The following is a 20,597-nucleotide window of genomic DNA, read 5'->3' on the forward strand; positions in this document are numbered from 1 at the left end:
TTGTTAATTGAGTTCAGTGTAAATACAAAATCTAAAAACTGCTGTTTTCACAAGTGCAGCTCCTGAATAGACTGTAAGTGACAATAAAAACCAGTTCTCACCTAGAAAGTTCCAATTACTTGTAAGAAGAAACAGTATCAGACAAGTCAAACCATATCCTAATTTTTCTGCAAGAAAAGGAAAAACATTCAGCAAGGGGTCTGCACTGTAACTGCAGATAAAGATGGCCTACACCACTAATTACCTACTGCTCTATAAAAGTGCAAAACCTGTTACTATGAATTAGAAAATTGGCATACTGTCTACTGGATGTGCTATTCATTCAGCTGGACTTCCTTACCTAAGGTGTAAATGTTATACTCACACAGGACACACTGAATTAGCCAGTTTTCACAAATAAACAGCACCTTAATAAAAGACAAAAAAGCTTGCAATAACCTGGAACACTAACATTTCTGCATTGTTCATTGGAGCTAAAACCAAACATTCCACAGTCAGGTGGAATGGAAGATAATTCTTTAGCTCAAGGTCTGCAGAAGATTAGATTTATCAGCTGAAAATCTTGTTCCCAGGCAGTAATTTATGGTAGGTCCAGGGCGCCCTTACAATCAGGAAATCCTGCTTATAGATGCAAACCACAGTGCTACAGGTACACAGCTGACACCATCATGATGTTAACACAAACTTAAAACTCAGCTCTTATATGTGGGTCATAGGTCACCTTATACCTGGGCAGTCCCAAAAATTTAGACAAAATACTCTACATTAAAATAATAGGAGTATTTAGAATGCACCAAAGAAATACTGTTCCTCTGATTAATCTGTGTTCATGCTTGCTGGGTGTTCTCCTCCCTTGTTGTAGCTACAAAAATCCCAGCAGGACAGCAATCAGTGTAGTTAGATCTCATAGGTGTTATGGATTACTAATTATACAGATTGTGATAAATTATCATAAATGTTTATGTAGTTCTATTTGAAGTATGCTAGTTCAGTTCCTCTTTTTCTTGAAAGTAACCATCAGCCTCCCCAGTCAGTTTTTAGTCTCCAAGCACTTCCATGGCCTGTAAAAGTGAAAATTTCTCCATCCCCTTGATAAAGAAAATCTTCTTAAGGAGTCTGTGAATTTACTCTCTTTCACCCTTACCACCATTCCCTAGAGCAAGTTCTTTGAGAGCTCTAAATCTCAAGGGCTCATTCAGTCCTTCATTCCTCTATTAAGACTGTCAACAGTTGTAACAGCTACTATTTTATTGCAAATCCTCACACTTTCTTAACATGATAACCTACTTCAGCAACTTTATCTTACGCAGGAAGATACTTCTCATCTCTGTAAAGCCATTCCAGCCACTTCCAGCCAGATTTTAAATACCGTTGAAAAATCTCTCCACAATCTGGGGAGCTGTGTTTGTTTACATGGGTTGAAAATCCACTTAACATCCTGGCCTGTATAAAGTGTACCTAGAAGCATGTGTGATTTATTGTTGTTTTAATACAGTTATGCATTCAAATAACTAATTTATATTAAATCACAAAAAAGGCATTCAAATTCACAGACCTGTTTTGCCTTGACTTTGTATCTCTTTTACCAGATTTTTGAAAGATGGTGAAGAATGAGCTCAAATGTAGGTCAAGTTAATAAAGAAGGAAGGATTTTAATAGGTTTTGTTGGAAGTTTTTTTCTTTATAGCAAAGCATATTAAGTAGGTTTGGTAAAATAAAAGGTATCCAAATTGCACCTTTGCCTTTTATGAGAGCTGTATTTGAAATGTCTCACAGAATGATAGCTTGCCATACAGAAAGAAAAAAGTGCTCGCTCCATGTGGTCATATTTGCCAGTTCCACCTGTGGACTAAGCCCTCAATCTTTTACATTTATAGAACTGTAATAAAACTAGACATAATAAAACCAGCTGCAGGCAACAGAAAAAAATTAGAATGACACACGCCTTTTTAAATGCCTTAAAATGCACTCAATAACCCCTATAAAATTAAATACCCATCCTAAAAACCCAAACTTACAAGCTGCAGTATAACCTAGAAAGAGATTGAAAATAATTTAGTGTACTTATTTTGCAGAGGCTTCAAAATTAAGGAATATTTTTGGCAAAAATACATACAGAAACCATGGTAAGATGAAATCAGAAAAGCTGAAATAGGAAAACAAATATCAGGCTTCCCTGACTAAATAAAATCCTGTACTGGTTCTAAATCTCAAGGTTACTTTAACTGTAAGGAGTATAAGAACACTCTCAAAGAAAGTACCCAAAGGTTTCTCAGTCTTGTAATGACAATTACAACTCTAACACTAAAACCAACTCCTAACACAAAGCATGAGACCTAAGTGTAACCACAACACCAAATCCTACTCCTAACCCCTAAATCTAACCCTAACCCAAAGCCTAACCCTAATCCTAACCCTAACCTTTTGCTTAACCCCTAGCCCTATACCTAACCGAGCCCCACTGTTTAAAGTGCAGGTTATAGGCTGTCCTATGAGAGGTGAAGGCCAGTTTCTCTCTCGGAACCTTCTCTTGCAAGACAAGGTTGTTGTAGCAATCCCTGGACATATTCAATATTGGACCTTGGTTCTGGATGCTGGAAGTTGGTTCCTGAATGTGAATGACATCACCTTTCCTTGGGAAAGGAAGCACTAGTCCTTCTACTGGTGCTGTGCATGATCATCTGCCCAACGCATGTAAAGGTCAAAAAGACCTCTTTTGTGTGGGAGCAATCCTTGGACATACTCAAGATAGAAGGTTGTATCCAAATTCTGGTGGTGGGCTTCTGAAAGGTGATTAAAGTGCTTTTACGGGGGAGAGAATGCATCCAGCCCCTGTGTTTCTGGTGCAGATTATAGGCTGCCCAGGGGAGGTGCAGGCCAGCAAGACCTTTCTGTTTTGGTCCTTTCTTTGTTGATGCAATCCCTGGACATATTCATTTTGGTATCCTTATTTGCATGAGGGCCTCCTGAAAGAAAATGACTTTTTTTTCCATAGGAGGGAAAGTACTTAGCTCCAGTGTTTGAGGTACAGATCATAGGCTTCCCATGGGAGGGAGGGAAAGGTGAGCAACAGTTTTATGACTTATTACATCTAGTGTGATAGCAATCTTTGGAGATATTCAATATTGGAGGTGGTATCCAAGTTTTGGTGGTGGGGCTCTTATGAGTTTTTGGAAAGTCCTCTTGATGGGAAGGCCAGAAGGGCAGCACCTACGCCAAACATTTCAGTTGCAGTGGGGAGGCTGCCCAGGGGAGGTAAATGCCAGGAAGACATTTCTCTCTTAGTACCTTTAGTGTTGGAGAAATCTCCAGATGCATTCAATATTGGAGCTCGGCTGGTGATGTCAGAACTGGGGTCCTGAATGTGAATCACCACTATAATGATATTAAATGTGAGAGCTGAAGGCACAGTCTTTTCCTTGGTGCATAGTTTGTCTGGTATCTTCTGGAACACCAGAGAGAAAACACAGTTAACTTGTTGCTCTAGTAGTTTTAGATTACTGGTTTCAAATTACTGGTAGCAAGCAAGTAATATGCTAATTTATCTAGAGATTGGAACAGCTCTATTTAAGGTATATGTTCTTTCCAAGAGCATACTCCCTTAAGGTATTACAGGGGAAAAAAGTATTTGTTCTCTACTTTGTCCAGATCTATTATTGGATGGTTGGAAGAAAAATTACAATGAGAATGATTATCTCTTAAATTAAACTAAAAATTCACTAATATTTAGTGAACTATCTCACAGGAAGTCCTCCACCTTTATGAATTGGTGCATAAAAGTTTGTCATTTGCAATACATTTTCAGTCCTGGAGCTCTCAACAATAGCCTATAGTCATAAAAAAATCTTATAAAAAAATAGAGGGTATAAAATGCTGAAATCATGTGCAGTGAAATGACAGGAACAAAACATGTTCACAGATACTTGTAATTTAAATATGAGATTATCTCTTATGTTTATCTGTTTATATTGAACAAAACTGAAATGAAGGACTCCCTGGAGAAAAATAAAACTCTGACAAACAGCAGGTAGAAAGATCATCATCCTGTAGTTAAACTCTGCATTAGCTCCCTAGAGAAAACAGAATTATACCAATGGGCTAGTTAAATACCTTTGTGGGCTCAAACTCAAATGGCAATTGAGCAACTATTTTCATTTATACATCTCTCCACTTCTACATTCCAGGTGACTTTTTTTTCCCTTTGAAATTTTCTATCAGAGAAACTCTACTACTATTCCAATAGAGTTTCCTTTCTATTTTTCCACAAATCTGAGTGAATATTTGGGCAGCAAAATCCATATGGTACATGAAAATATTGTAATCAATTCAATATGTTCACTCACCACTTCAATAAGATAGATTTTCTGCTGTGAGTTTTCCAAATAGTTGAGTACATATATATAAATCTATTATTTTTGTAGTGATAAAAATTGTAAAATACTCCACTGGTGTTTCTAACAAAAACCAGCAAAATTTTCAACTGTATATCAAAACTCTCTCTGCTGACAGTGACTGAAAAGATTGGCAAGGGTGAGGAGAGACTTGCACCACTAAGAAATGCCTCAACAGTTAGAAGATGCATTGCTGCCACAGCCGTGACATGCACAGAGAAAAGCATTAGGGAAAAAGTACAGACAGAGAGCAAAGCTTCAGTTTGACTTATATATCTGTGTATGCATTTGGGCATGCTCATGTACCTGCTCATGCACTTCTGGGTAAAAGCAACTCTCATTATATAGAATGACTCTCATTATATAGAATGTTGCCCAGTTCTGTAGCTACTTCTGCAAGTGCAAGCATTCTTGCTCATAAAATGTAGCTGCATAGATAGCCTAAGAAAAATCTTCATCTCCCAAAATCAGCACAGTGCTGTGTGTCTCCAAAAATTCCTTGTACAGGAGTGAAGCCACAAGAATTCAATTCAGAAGGTTTTGCAAAGGTTAGCAACATACATCTCTTGCTAATAGGTCTTTAAGCAGTGTTCATAAGATCAGTTATGGACACATTAAAAATTGTGATTTTAAGAACAGTGTAACTCAATCAAGGTGTCTTCCATCTCAAACACAACTGTATTTGTGTTCTATTGCAACAAAAGGCGCTTTTTATTACCTGATCATATTCAGGTCAAATTACGGTGTCTGTGTGCTCATAGATGTACACTTTTCATCCCTATGCCTGGCATTCCTGTCTACTTGAGTAGAGACAGTGCAGGGAAACCCGGAGTCCCCAGATCCCAAATGCACTGAAACAGCACAAGTCTGGTTTTGCCCTTGTTGCTTGCAGATTAGGTAAAGCATAGCAGAAGAAAGTATGAACATGCATTGATATCGCTATTAACCTGTAATCCAGGAACATGCATGTATGTTTGTCCTACCAGTTTGATGCAGTTACGTTCTTATTCAAACAGTTAATAAAGGCTACATGGCTTACAAAGCCAATTCAAGCTTTATTAACCAGTGGCTGCTATTCCACATGTCCTGTTTCCATTTTAACTGTTTCTATTTTAACAGTGCTCACTGTAATCATTCTCCCATGAATGGTTACAAAGCTGTCCTAGTTGTGGCCAGGACAGAGTTAATTTTGTACTGTAGCCAGTGGTGCATGCCTGTATTCCCAGCTCCGGGGAGGCTGAGCAGCCGGACCACTGAGCCCAGGAGCTCTGGGCTGTTGTGTACTGTACTGAACAGCCATGGCCAAGGCCAGATGTTGTTCAAATCCACCTCGTGCCATGCCAGGGGCAGAGGAAAGGGGACTGTCCCTCATTTCCAGGAAGGAAGGCCTCTCTTTCTGGTGGAGCAAGCGTGGTGGACAGAGAGGTGGGATAATGCTGGTCCTGACCCGAGGGAAAGGTTCGGGTGGTATGGCTGCAGTCAGGTTGGGATTCCTCACTCTTTTTTTGGTACACTTCAGCTGTTAACATTGTTGCTGTTACTGTTCATTTTCTTATCTCATTGCTTTTTCCAGAAAATTGTTCTTCTCTCAACATGTGATCTTTCCCTTTTGAATTTTCCACTTTGGCCACAATGGGAGGAAGGGAGGGGGGAAAGGGAAGTGAGTGAGCAGCTTGTGGTTCTGGAGTCTCAGTGAGGGTGTTACCAAAAATCAGTAAAAGAAAAAACTCCTTAACATTTATGTAGCACTGAGAAGCAGGTATTCTTTATTTGGCCAGATGCATAAGGAAATATCTCCTCCAAAATCTCATGCATGCTCAGGACAGAAAAAGCTCCTGTTTGCATACTGTATTTTATACACAGAGTTACAGCATTTCCCACAAGAAACATACATATTATAATAATTTCCCCAAAGCCATTAACTCACATTCCCTCTCCTCTCCACGCACATTCTTCTGCCCTGGGGGTCTCCTTGGTGGTCCCTGGAGGTTGGTGACACTAAAGTCATACCTGACCACCTGCTGAACTGATAAAAGTTGGTACAACTGGCTGGTTGCTTTCCAGTTCTTCCTACAAGAATAAGCATTGTGCAGTTCCACAGGCTAGTGGTTTTTGAAGAATAAACATTAACCCATAAGGTGAAAAAATTTTTATCTGGCAACAAGGGGCAGGTGGGCACTAAACTGAGCAACACCTTTCCTAACCTGTGACAAAGCCAAAACAAATATGTGAGAAACAGAACCAGAGATGAAACTATGCTATGCATATACACATGCAGAACCTCTATTACACCTGAGATGGGAAGGCTGTATTGTTGACAGTGTATTTTTTTTATTTTGTTTTTTACTTTAAATGGTCCAGTGCATGTAGATGACTTAAAACTCTGGGTAAAAAGTATCCATTTCTTTAGCTGCATTCACCTGCTTTACCAGTGGGGTCACAAGCTGTATAAATGACCAACCTTTACGAGAAGTTTCAGAATAATTTCAGATGACAGTGTTCATAATAAGGATAAAGAAAAAAGTATTTTCTTCCCTTCTTATTTCTTGACACATATAAGACAAAAGGAATGCAGAACAGTATAGACCTTAGGATGGAAATAATGTTTACTTCAGCTGCTTTGAAAAAATATTTAAGATAATTTGCATTTTCATAATAAATTGTTTTATTCAAAGTTGATCTTCAATGTTCATCTGCTGATGTTTATGCTACCAGTAGTACTTGCAATGAAATTAGCAGGCTTATTTTTTAAGTAAAGGTATTGAGAAAGTAACATGCATGGAAATGTCAAAACCAGATCTGTTAAACTGGGTTTCACTGGACACCCAGAACAGGATGTTATTGTTTTACTCTACATAGGGAATTAGATCCAACATTTGGGACATCTTTTTCTTTTCGCCACTGGCATCATTCCAATTTATACGTTCAATACTATATTTTTAGTGGAGTAGGCATGAAATCCTAGAGAGCAATGTTATTGACTGGGATTTATTTGGATTGCAGAATAGTTGGTGACACGCAACAATTTTAACATTTTTTCTAGTTTCACATGCAGCCCTACAGGAATGAAAAGGTAAAGGAAAGCGCAAGAAATAAATAGGAATTGACACTTTTCATGGCAACCAATTACGTTTTCATTGATATTGAATTGAATTTGGGGAAGTAAAACAGAATAACACACTGGACAATGTTTAAGTGTTAATCCCATGCACTCTGTTGTGCTCTTCCAGTATATCTGGAAAACTTCTGTACATTAAAAAATTCAGACAACAAATAAAAGCTAAACTTTCCCAAACCCTCTAGGAATGCATGGAGAGGAGAAACACAATAGTATTTTCTCTAAAGAAACATACTGCCTGGTCATTTTTTATAGCCTTGTTGCCTGTGACTCATCTGCAAATCCAAGACTTTTCTGTGCTTGCTGGCAATCAGGAATATGTTAAAATGAACACATAGGAGGTAAAGAAGTAAATGAAAATTTTATTTTAAGTAGGATATTTTTCCTGAATGCTTTAAAAACCTACTTTAATTTTATCTGAGAATATCTGGAAGTAAATCTGATTTTCAGCTGAGAAATGGAAATCTCATTAAAGGCTATTAAAGTAACATTAACTACATTATCTCATCTATGTAGGTGATACATGTATTGTATAATAATATCAAGTTCAATTCAAAATCAATATAATTGATATTAGTTGTCTTCATCATTAGTAATATTCCACTTGACATTTCAGAAACATTAAGTTCATATGAAATTTCATTCATTGATATTCTCTATTGTTTCAACATCTTAACATTATTTGAATTCTTTCATCTTGTTATTCTGAACTATTCTGACTCTGTCTGGTTTAATTTAAAACTGACATATGATCATAAAGACAAAAAATATTCAGTGTTTAGTGTTCCAGCACCATTTTTTAAGGTGCTGGGAAAATACATTGACTAGCAAGGCCAAGAAGGAATTGTATATCTAGAAATAAAGATACTTATTAAAGGATTTGGAATGCTATCCAGCTCCTTTTCAACTGTTTCACGCTTAATTCCTTCAGCAGATAATGATACACAGTAATATTATTATTGGCATTTTACAGCTATGGAAATCTATGGAAAGATCTACTTTCTTAGCTGTGTTATTTGAAAACAAATTTAAATAAGGTGGCTAGATGAGAAATACTATAGAGTACTTTCAAGTTCTAAAGAGTCACATTCTGCCATGTTTACGCATTTCAACTAATACTCCGTACATACTTTCACTGATTCCTATGACTGCCTTTGTAGATGAAAGAAACAAAGTCAGCAGAAATAGGCCATAATCTTTTATCACATTCTACACCCCTTTCAATAATACAGAGTATTTAAACAGATTTACAATAACATTACCGAGAACAGAATTATTTCGGCTGTTTGCCAGCTGCATTTCAAGTTCAATAACAAAGGTTAATCATTCAGAATTACCTGAAACAAACATGTTTTACTACTGGGCAAAACATCTTCAGTGAAGAGCATGTGGCTGATTTTCATTCAGCATAATGATGGTGTTTTTCTATATCTGTGGGTCATATTTGTGATTAGTATACAAGCAGAAGTGTCAAGTTTATTTTTAAATTTAATTAAATCAGTCTCTAATTGTCTACTTATTTTATATTATTTATAATACACTGCTATACATTTGTTTACATATTGCCCCCAATTATTGTTATTTTATCTAAAAAAGAACACTTCTACCTCAGCTTTATACCCATGGGGATTCACACCATGATCTCATTGAGGGATTTTAATTCCTGCAGGGTAATTCACAGATACATATATGCACTGGCAATAAAAAAGTTCCATTGATCTTTCATAAATATGGAAGGAACTATATATAGCTCATGCTATTGTGGGCATATGTTGTGCCTCCAGGAGAATCTGATTAGATGAGATACTTGGAATAATTCCATGAAACAACAAATTGAGATAATGAGTGCACTGAATAACTAAAGCCTTGCAGACATTTATGGACATGCTTAACTTCATGCACACTACTAATCCCGTTTAAATCAAAATGTGCCTTTGCAGAGAAAACATGGAGTTGGATGTTAAACTAGATGTTTTTAGTGTATATCAGCAGAATATCTGTGCATCTTCAGTCCTACAACCCTCTGAGATAGATGCATTCATTTTAAACAAAATACACTATATTGAAATCTGTGGCTGAACCACATATTAAACCCAAATATTACAAGTCCCATTAGGCTACTTCATATTTTAGATTATCCTTGCTTAATTAGACCTCTCAGTATATTCTAAAGTCATACGCAAAGGGAAATTATTTCTTAGATGTGTCAGATTTTGCTAAAACATTCCAAATCACAGAATTGTGGATGAATTCATAATGTGCTGAATTTCATCTATCCAAATTCACAATAATTTTTTTTTAAGTTACTTTTCCCACTAACTATTGGCTAATTAGCAAATTAAGGTCTCTATGTTGTATGTGGAGACAAGAGGGACAGCCTGCTATCTGAGGGAACTACTTTTCATTTTCCATAGAAATAAAAAAACAAAACTAGTTCACTTCCAAACCTCAAGACACATGCTTTTCCCATGCATACACAGTAATTTAGTGACTGGAAAGTTTATTCTGGTTAGAGAATCAGAAGTATTGCAAGCTATGTACAAAACTGCAAATAAGGAGAATACTCTTTTACTTCTATGGAATCATTCGTTACCTGGAGGAAATTAGCCCTAAGATTTGTGGACTGAGGAAAAGATTGACATTTCTTTTTCTGTTTCTTCATCGTCACACTGAAATGACAGCTTACTCAGCTTTTAAGGATGAAACTCCTAAAATCCTAGAATCATAGAATTGTTTCAGTTGGAGGGGACCTTAAAGACCATCCAGTTCCAACACTTCTGCCATAAGCAGAGACACATTCCATTAGACCAGGTTGCTCAGAGCCCCATCCAGCCTGGCCCTGGGATGGGGCAGCCACAGCTCCTCTGGCAGCTTGTGCCAGTGTCTCACCACCCTCACAGGGAAGAAATTTTTCCTAATATCTAATGTGAACCTACTATCTTTCAGTGTGAATCCATTCCCCCTTGACCTGTCACAACATCTCCCTATAACAAGTCCCTTTCCATCTCTCTCGCAGGCTCCCTTCAGGTACTAGAAGGCCACCATTAGATCACCTCAGAGCCTTCTCTTTTCCATACTACACAATCCAAATTCTCTCAGTCTTTCCTTGTACATGAGGTGCTCCATCCCTGTAATCATCATGGTGGCTTCCTCTGGACTCACTTCAACAGGTCCAAGTCCTTCCTATGCTCAGGATGGCAGAGATGGATACATTTTTCCAGGTGGGATCTCACCAGAGCAGAGCAGGGCAGAGCAGAGCAGAGCAGAGCAGAGGGGTAGAATCCCCTCCCTCATCCTCCTGGTCACTTTGCTTTGGATGCAGCCCAGGAAACAACTGCCTTCTGGGTGCTGGTGCACACTGCTAATGATTTCCTCTGGTTTTGGTCCCTTGAAATGATCCCAGTAGTGATCCAATATGAAGCCATACCCTGAACCTTTCAATAAGTACTCTGCCAGGCTCTTTACACACTGCAAGAAGCTGCTCCTCATCCGCTCTCTCAGATGGGGCCTGCCCGAAATAGCACAAATCAATGGCACAAACCGACGGGAGAACATTTTGACAGACATCACTAAGTGAAGGCACTATTTTTTTCTATAAATGATCAAGTACAGTTACACATGAACGACCTTTAACAACTAAAATTCTGTGTCAATAACATCTACATCAATTCAGTGTCTTAACTAAACCTCTAAGTCAATATTTTCTATATCAAGATATAGAAGAATTTATGGAAGCAATTTTTTAAAAAACCCTCTCATTGTTAATGTAAAGCATAATATTTTTTAAAGACAAGTTTCAGAGGAGAAATAAATAATTGTATTTTTATTATATCAGTGGAAACAATGACTGGAATTTTCTGACTATAGGATTTTTCTTCAGTCAGGTCTAAAGGTGCACCCATTAATTATCTGCCATGTTTTCAGAGAATACCAATAAAAATGATCAAAGGAGGCATATTATAAAACAGATCAGGATAAATGGTGTAGTGGAAACAAAATTAAGGTCTGAGAATTTTTTAATGACACAACAAAAAGAAAAGGTGGAAAACTTGAAAATGATTGATTTTGTTTTTGGTTGCTGAAGAGGTCAATAATTTGATAAAAATCAAGCTGAAACTGTACAGCTGTGTAAACATCCATGAATTCGATAACAAAATTGCAGTAAATCATTAAGATTCACATTTTAAGATTTAGATTCAAAGTCATTTTACTATATTGAAGATTCACTGTGACCTAATGTGGATCACATTATCCATCTGCTTGCAGAAGCAACATTACAGCTTCCTTTGAAGCATCTAGTTCTAGATACTGCCAACAAGCAGAAAACTGTTGGGATATCTTTTATTGATACACTATATAGTATAATATATAAAATATTTTCAAAATTTTTGTAATTCCACAGAACAGATAAAAATTTGATAGATCCGTGCTTTTGCATAAGTACTAAATAAGATTTTCAAATATTCCACTTAGTTGAAATATGTAGGTTGAAGCTGAAAAAAAATAACTGGAGTATATAGCAAACACACTTATGAGTTTAATTATAGTAGAAAAATTACTTCTCTTGCAAGGGAATGATATCATCATACAAAGTGACATGGAAATTAGAAATGGCTCTCTAGTTTCATGATGTGAAACCATTTCTTCAGCAGGTTAATTACAGGTTAACTAGGTTAACTACACGTAAATAAATTTATATTATTAGATCCTTCTCTTTAGATTTCAGAATAGAAAAATATTTGAGATATAATGGTACAGTTCAAAACATATTTCTCTCTTTTGTGATTTGGTGTTCCATCAGTCTTTCTCAAAGCTCTAAACACATTTTAAAGATGGACAAAGAAATGAGTCATCTCAGCCTGTGATCAACTGAACTGGAAGAAAAAACAGTGACAGTTGCCTTGGGTTAACCAGCAGAAGTGATGTACATTCAACAATAGCACTCAAAACAGAGTCATCTGAAATGTTTACCTCAAAAGCTTTGTGAACCTTTCCAGCATTCTTAGAAATAGTGATAAGGAACAAGAATTTGTTATAAACATTTCCTTGATTTATTCCAGTAAGCAACAGAACAAGAGATACTTGAATACATAACCTCCCTAAAGACTGATTTTTAAAATAATGTTATTTAATGCAATTGATGATTTTCATTAACTGCATTATTGCAAACATTTCAGGTTTGCCCTCAGAAACACAATTATTAAGTCTCCAATAAATCAGCATCTGCAGAGAATCCCTTACTATGAAAAATGGGGCAGGCTTTAGTTATGAGGGTCTATTTATTTTAATCAGTATCTGCCACAGCTTGTAGCTTTGTCAAAGCATGACAGTTTCTTCAGGCTCTGCAACAGAAATCTAATGCAATATAGAAAAACACAAGGGCAATTCAATGACTGAAGCAAAACTCAGTTTCAGTGTTATTGCAAGAAACTATCAAATTATTTTACAAATGTCACCTTCACCACTTAAGTACATTGAACTTAGTAGTAGGCTGCAAACTGTTGTTGAAACTCCAGAAAATCTGTTGTGCCACACACAGCTGCTTAGTTCAGAGAGGAACTGTGAACCTCCATGTCTTTTCAGAAAAGTTATTACCTAAAATAAGGTATAACATTAACAGGTAAACAGGTAAACTCAGTCATTGCTGTTATCACCACATCCAGCATTTTGATTCAAGTAACACAATTGTTCTACTTGAGGTCCAGAGCCACTTCTAACAGAAAGGTATTTTCAGCTGTAGTAATTCACTAAAAAGTGCTGCTTTAGTGAACTGATACAGAGTTGTGGCAGTGTTAACCTCTGAAGAACACTGCTGAGAAAGCATTGTCTGAAACTGGAATTGTCTTCACAGCCACATGAACCTATATAAAATTGCAGTAATATCAAAATGGCACAAATTATATACATGTGTACTAAGGTAGTGGACAGGTAGTTCCACAGGATTTACATGTGGTTTATGTCATGGCATTTATCACAGAACTTGAAATGTATCAACATTCATTCTGTCTTTTCACTCTAAGCCACAAATCCCCAAATTTTGCAGGTGGCAGTAGGAATTTTTCTAATGTACTTTATAGATTACAAAATGATACCTTTGTTCAACAGAGCCCTTTTTTTGAAGAGATTTATATTACATTAGTGAGGGTGTCAAAAGTGTCTGTAGCCAGCACTTGGTTTTATGCTTGCTTTAATCTCTTACACATGAGAAGATGGCAGAATTGAGGATAGCAATTACAGCTGAACAAATACAATAAATTAAATACAAGACAAAGTTCCTGTTCAACTACAGAATTTCAGCCTAATATTTGGAAACTTAAATTAAACATATTCAAGGTCAGTGACTATTTGACTAGGCTATGAAATCCCTAGGGAGCCCACACTTTCTATTCCACCAGAGATGAAGACCTAACCTTTTGTATCATCTGACCATTCTTCTGGTTCTATACATCAACTGCTCTTTACTCTTACAAAAGGTATTTCTTTACTTACTGGGTATTGAAATAATCAATCATACCTGCACTGCCATTCATTAAAAAGCTGCTTGAATTTTGCTAATCCTCTGTGATATTTTTGTAGAATAAGGATTTTTCACAATAATAAAGGATGTGAATTCCAAAATGGTGTGCAACAGCTTTAATATTTGTTATAGAAAAATGTAACTCAGAATTTTACACAAGAATAGGTCCTGTGATTTCTTGCAAATTTTCTATGATTTGGTATCTAGAAATTTTTTATAAAATTCTGCTAAATACAGCTGTTTTCTGTGGGTTTTTTTGTTTGGTTGGTTGGGGGTTTTTTTGTGTTTTTTTTTTTGTTTGTTTTTTGTTTTGGTTAGTTTGGGGGTTTGGTTTTTTTTTTTAATTTTAATGCTGACTGATTATTTTTTTCTTCCAAACAAGTAGTAGTAGTAGAAGTCTGATTCTATTCTAGTGACACTACTATTATTTTCAGGATCAGAAGGGGTTCCTCTTCAAGTTTTGCTTCTTATTTGCCTTTCACAGCGCTGTGGATATTTTCCAGTAATAGAAAATTTTTTCCAGCTCAATATTTTCCAAAGTAATCATGCTACAAGTAGCATCATTGCTCCTAGCCTGATACATTTTCTGTTCATGTTCTTTTGTTTTTTCAGATTGTTATAAGACCAAAAACCACTTCAGATATTAGGTTTTTATTTTCTTTTTTCTTTTTTTTTTCCCCAAGAGAAACCAATCCGAATTTTTCTAAAAATAATCAGGAAGCTTGAAAGATATCAAAATTGATTGCAAAGGAATAGATATTTTTAATTCCAAGGTGCTTTTCTAACAGATCTCTTTGGATTTTTTGTTTAAAAAATTGAGAAACATAGGAAACATATTGAAAACAAATTAAAAAAAAAATTTTGTCCTGACTGGTGTTGATAAGTAGTTCTGTTCAAACAAGCATGCTCTGTGACAGCTGGTAAAATAGAAAATGGAAAGAGAAGCATTTGAATGCACTTATGGTAATTTCCCTTTAAACTTTGAATTACAGATGGATAAAACTAAGTCTAAATCACATCTCAAAATGAACTTTAAATAAAAGTGTATTTGAAATTCGGATACAAATTCTAAAATACTTTCTCATCACCAATTTAAACTCACAGCTTGATAGATTTTCCTGTTCTATACACAGATAATGAATTATCACTGCTGGAGAGGGCTGGAAATTTGCCAGCACTCTAATAAACAGGTCAGGAAAAGGTAGGATGAGACAGAGCAGTGGTTGGGATACAGAGTCACCAGTGTTTTAAATAGTGACAATGGGAAAAAACACATCAGGGGAAGAGAACCGCCTGTGTCCTTCCTTTTGGGTATATCTTAAACTGTTAGCAATCTTCTCTGTTTCACTTTCACAACTAAATTTTCATGCTCTCATTGCTAGTTAAGTTAATATAATTGCACAAATATCTTCAGATTGTTTCTCTGGAAAAAACTTATCTGGATTTTTACTTCAAAATCAAAATCGTATTGAGTTTACATCTATTTCATCAGTGCAAAAGGCACTTAACATTTGTGAGATGATCAATTTATTTCAACTGTTACATGTTTCTATTATTACTTGTCCTTTGGAATCTAAATCATGTAATTCTTTAGGAAGTGATATAATTCTAGTTTTCCAGAGAGCTTCCACTGATGTCAATAAGACATCTGTGAATTTATGGCAGAATAGTCTTAGCATGAAGATTGCTCATTTGGGACTAAGTTGGCCTTATATTTCAGTATTCCTGGCCTGTAGAAGCAGCTTTTTATAAATCAGTAATGCCAGCCTATTAACGTTCTACTATTTACCATGGCAGAAGTGTTGGAACTGGATGGTCTTTAAGGTCCCCTCCAACTGAAACAATTCTATGATTCTAGGATTTTAGGAGTTTCATCCTTAAAAGCTGAGTAAGCTGTCATTTCAGTGTGACGATGAAGAAACAGAAAAAGAAATGTCAATCTTTTCCTCAGTCCACAAATCTTAGGGCTAATTTCCTCCAGGTAACGAATGATTCCATAGAAGTAAAAGAGTATTCTCCTTATTTGCAGTTTTGTACATAGCTTGCAATACTTCTGATTCTCTAACCAGAATAAACTTTCCAGTCACTAAATTACTGTGTATGCATGGGAAAAGCATGTGTCTTGAGGTTTGGAAGTGAACTAGTTTTGTTTTTTTATTTCTATGGAAAATGAAAAGTAGTTCCCTCAGATAGCAGGCTGTCCCTCTTGTCTCCACATACAACATAGAGACCTTAATTTGCTAATTAGCCAATAGTTAGTGGGAAAAGTAACTTAAAAAAAAATTACATCTTGATTAGAAAACACATGGTTGAAGATGAAAATGCAAGCAAAGGTTAGCACTCAGCTATCACCCGTTGGGTTATTGGTATCAGACATTTCTCATTACCAGGCTCAGCAGTTCCACTTGCTGTCAAATATCAGTTCTGGTGTCATGAATTTTAAGCTCCTTTTTGCTTCTAGGAGGTACCATTCATAAAAAAGTGAATCAAATTTTAACAACGTTTCCCGTATTAATTCTTATGTTTACTATATTAGTCAAAAGCTACAGAAAAAGCTGTTTCTTCTCTTTTGTCTGATTCTGAATTGGAAAAGAGGTTTTACCAGATTAGTCCTTACATTCATGTAAACACACAACTCAAGAGGCACATAGTAAATGAAAAAAAATTATCACTTTATCAGTGGCAATGTGCATCCCTGATCCTCCAAGATTCCACGGTAAACCTATAGATTAAAGAACAAGAAGAAAATTAGAATGGTAGAGAAAAGTGTTGAGAGTTCTGCTCACCATTCCCTCTCATATTTTGCTCCTCCATGATAGGTGGAACAGAAAGGAGGAAGAAAGAAATAATCTGTAAGCTCCTTCTGCTCTGCCTCTTCTCTTCCAATATCCCTGAGAAACTATCCCAACAGAGGGATTTAACAGCATTGCAACATAGTGAATCATCCTACAAAACTCAGAAAAAAAACCCAGAATATATATATATGTGTATATATATATTAAGTGAATCACTTGAACATATGTGAATATAATTCTTTCTCTCTCTCCATATATATGTAGGTACATGGACATGCAGGCACACAGAAACATGGACACACTTCACAAGAATTAACAATTTGATTTGGCTGTTGATGTTTTCTGACCAGCAATAAAGCTGTAGAGTTGGCTCCCAAATTCTTCAAATACTCCCAAATCCCAAATCCTTCCCAAATCCTTCACCAGTCTAACCTATTCAACCTGTTCTTATGATTTGCAAGTTTTCAAAAATTATGATCATGTTAAACATCCAATGCATTTTATTGGCTTCTAATATTTCCCTGCATTTTCAGCTGAGAAAAAAACAAACACTTGAGAATTATGTAATTCTGAATCAGTCCTGTACTTTAATTTGTCAGCCTAGTGAAGATTTTAGAGTCTTTCTCAAATAATTTGGTTTTCTGATGATTTACTGAATTACAAGAGATACCTGTTTAAAACTACCAATTAACACCAATTAGAATAACAGTACCACATGTCCAAATTATTTAATTACTACAGATTTGTGAAAAATTCCTTGGCAAATAGTACAAAGACAGTATTATTAATTACTTTTCACTGCAGAAATCAGAAACTATGATTTAGGATATGAATACATTATTTAGCCAGGTGGCTTTTTCTAATATTACTTTTTAACTTAAAATGAATCCTGATCTTACCATTCTTTCAATAATCTTGCTGTAAGTATTAGTAACCTTTCTATCGCTCACCAGTGCTTTTAAAAAGCAGATGGGTTCCTTGACAATGAACTCCTCTCTCAAAAAGCTGAGTAGTTACTTCCATCAGTAAACAACAATCTCCACATACTTTTGTGCCTCTCTTGTGCACAGAATCTCTCACCAAGCCAGACTATACAGACTTTTCACCACCCCTTTTATTATGCCATCCAAATGTCACTTTGAGCTATTTTAATCTTGGGGCACATTAAATATTTGTGACTATTTTAGATAGTAAGTAGGGCAAGCTATTTTCTGCAGAAATAGTATTTACTGTGCAAGTGGGTGGTTGTTTTTATTCCTTGATTTATTCCACGGACAAGACATGTTGGGTCTTTCAGCCTGTGAAATATGGCACAGGAATTTACATTTCCTCAGAACTGACAGTGGCTGTCAAGCACAGTGATCCCTAGCTGACAGTGACAGCTGGCAAAGGCCCTTCAAGAGTTAAAGATGAATAAAAGGTTCTAAAATATCAATCTGGAAACATTTTTACAGAGTGAAGCTTGTTTGAAGATGTGACATCCCATTTTGCAAAATTGCAATCTGATGGGTAATACTCAAAACAATTTCCTAAAAGAAAAATAACTGCAGAAATTTAAAGTAGGAACAGAAGCAATCTGGTATCTAAAGCTAAGGGAAAGCTCTTTTCATACAAGCTGCAATTTGAAATTAGTCAGATTTGATAGATTGTTACCAGTAGAAACTGAAGGAGAAAAAAAAGAATACCCAAAACCTTACCAAAACAAGACCAGTTATTTCAGATATTTTTCTCAGTGTTTCTGCATTATCACCAGAATGACTGGCCAAGCATAATCTCCCTGAGGGACTCAGTTATGCTTGACAAATCAGAGATGATATGGCTTTGCTTATATACTCTTGAAGCATGAACTCACTCTCCTATTTACATTCTTGTTTGCTGGATTTCATTTTTGTATTAGCTTTTCAAATGTGGAATAACATTAATGTTTTTAGAACCCAAAAATACCCCTATAATCAACATTTCCATTATCCCTAAAAATTATAGCAGAGACTTACATAAAGGGAATTGGAACAAATACAAAGAGACTTTTAAAGAAAAATATGACTAACTGGACCAGTGTAAAGAATATCAGAAAAATTACTTTTCTTCAACTTAGTGTTTTGGCCTACTACTCTACAAGTACAATGAAAACAAATTAACATCACAGTTGCACTTCAAGGAAACATCTGCAAAGATTTACATGTATAATGCAAAACATCTGGCTATGAATCCTGAAACAGCCTATGTACACTTCTGATTCTACTGAAATATTACCAAAAGGGAAAAAGAAATACTTACTTTTAATGAAAGAAGCAGCTAACACAAGCTTCTTATGCTGAAAATATCCTAAATCTACCTTTTTGCAAAGAACCTAAACACTGCTTAAAATTAATATATTTTATAAGGCACTACTGCAGTTGAATTTTTTTGGCATGGGGGTCAGAGAATTGTTAATTAGAAAGACTGAACTTCTTCCTGTGATGTGCTGTGTTTTAAGTGCCTAGCTAAGGCTGCAGCTCAAAAGTAAAAAAAAAAAAATACAATAAAATATGTGGACGTTGTCAGATTTCAGACCTTCTAAGTAGGGAGAAACTTTCAGTTTTTTCCACATCTCTTTCCTGAATCCTTTGTAATATCTTGCTCTAATTTTTGATGTCTGGAACTAGAGATGGAATTCCAATAATATTCTTGTCGCTGCAGGGATAATACAGATGAAGTATTTTCTCCCCACTTCTAAAGGACATTCCTCTAATAATTTAAGGATTACAGCTGCTGGTTTTAATATAACTCTGCAAAACATATTGAAAGCTCCTGACAGTTTCATTCTGAGTTTTGTTTCCATGAATGCAGGATATCCAAAACCAAATTATGCATCATAAAAAATACATCATGAATTTTTTTCCTTGATGTAACAGATACCTATGCAAGGCTTTGGATTCCAATGCATTCACTCTCTAAATGAGTTTTCCTAGTGCATAATAGCAAAATAAATAATTCTGTGATGCTTATGGCTGATGAAAAAAAGGAAAATGAAACAGATTCAAGGCCATAAAACCTGTCGCCAGGAAGCACTAATGTAAGTCATACATCCTGATTGGCCTCTCCATCTCCATAATGAATAAACCAAAGAATTCTGAAAGAACCAATTTGGCCTTGATAATCTCAAGTGGCAAGTCCAGTCTTTGTGATAAATGCAGTCATCAGTCATCAGTCATGCTTTACCAGCGTCAGTGCCTGAAAATATATCCCAGACCAAGCCTTGATTCTCACCATATCTTTCTCATCCACTACTTACACCATCAGAAGATCAGAAATGTCCTTCAAGTTTCCCCTTTCCATCATGGTTATTTATGTACCATAACACATACAAATGACAAATTTCTAGAGTAGCAAATTTTCCCTAGAAAATGCCCTACAGGTCTGGTCTGAATTCTGGAGATTGATGAGTTTGCACAGGATTAATGGCAAAAAGCCTAAAAACCAAGCATGGATTCTTTCAATGGGTATAAGGGTCCAGATCCATTTAGAAAACCAATTCAACAGCAATCTATATCAAGCCGGATTTAGGAAACATTTGAGAAACACCAAAACTATACGGAAAATCCAATTGGTGAATTTCTACATAAATTACTCTTGGCTTGCAGGCTTCCCAAGCCAGGAAAATCCTCAAGATGCTTTAAGCAGAGGCATCTTGCAGGCCCACTCCCAGTTTTTCATAGTGTCTAAAAGGAGATAACAATGGTACTGGCTTTCTACATTTTTACTATAAAACCAGGAAGCCCAAATCCTTGGATTTT

Source organism: Aphelocoma coerulescens, chromosome 5 (genome assembly GCF_041296385.1).
Source record: "Aphelocoma coerulescens isolate FSJ_1873_10779 chromosome 5, UR_Acoe_1.0, whole genome shotgun sequence".
Lineage (NCBI taxonomy): Eukaryota > Metazoa > Chordata > Aves > Passeriformes > Corvidae > Aphelocoma > Aphelocoma coerulescens.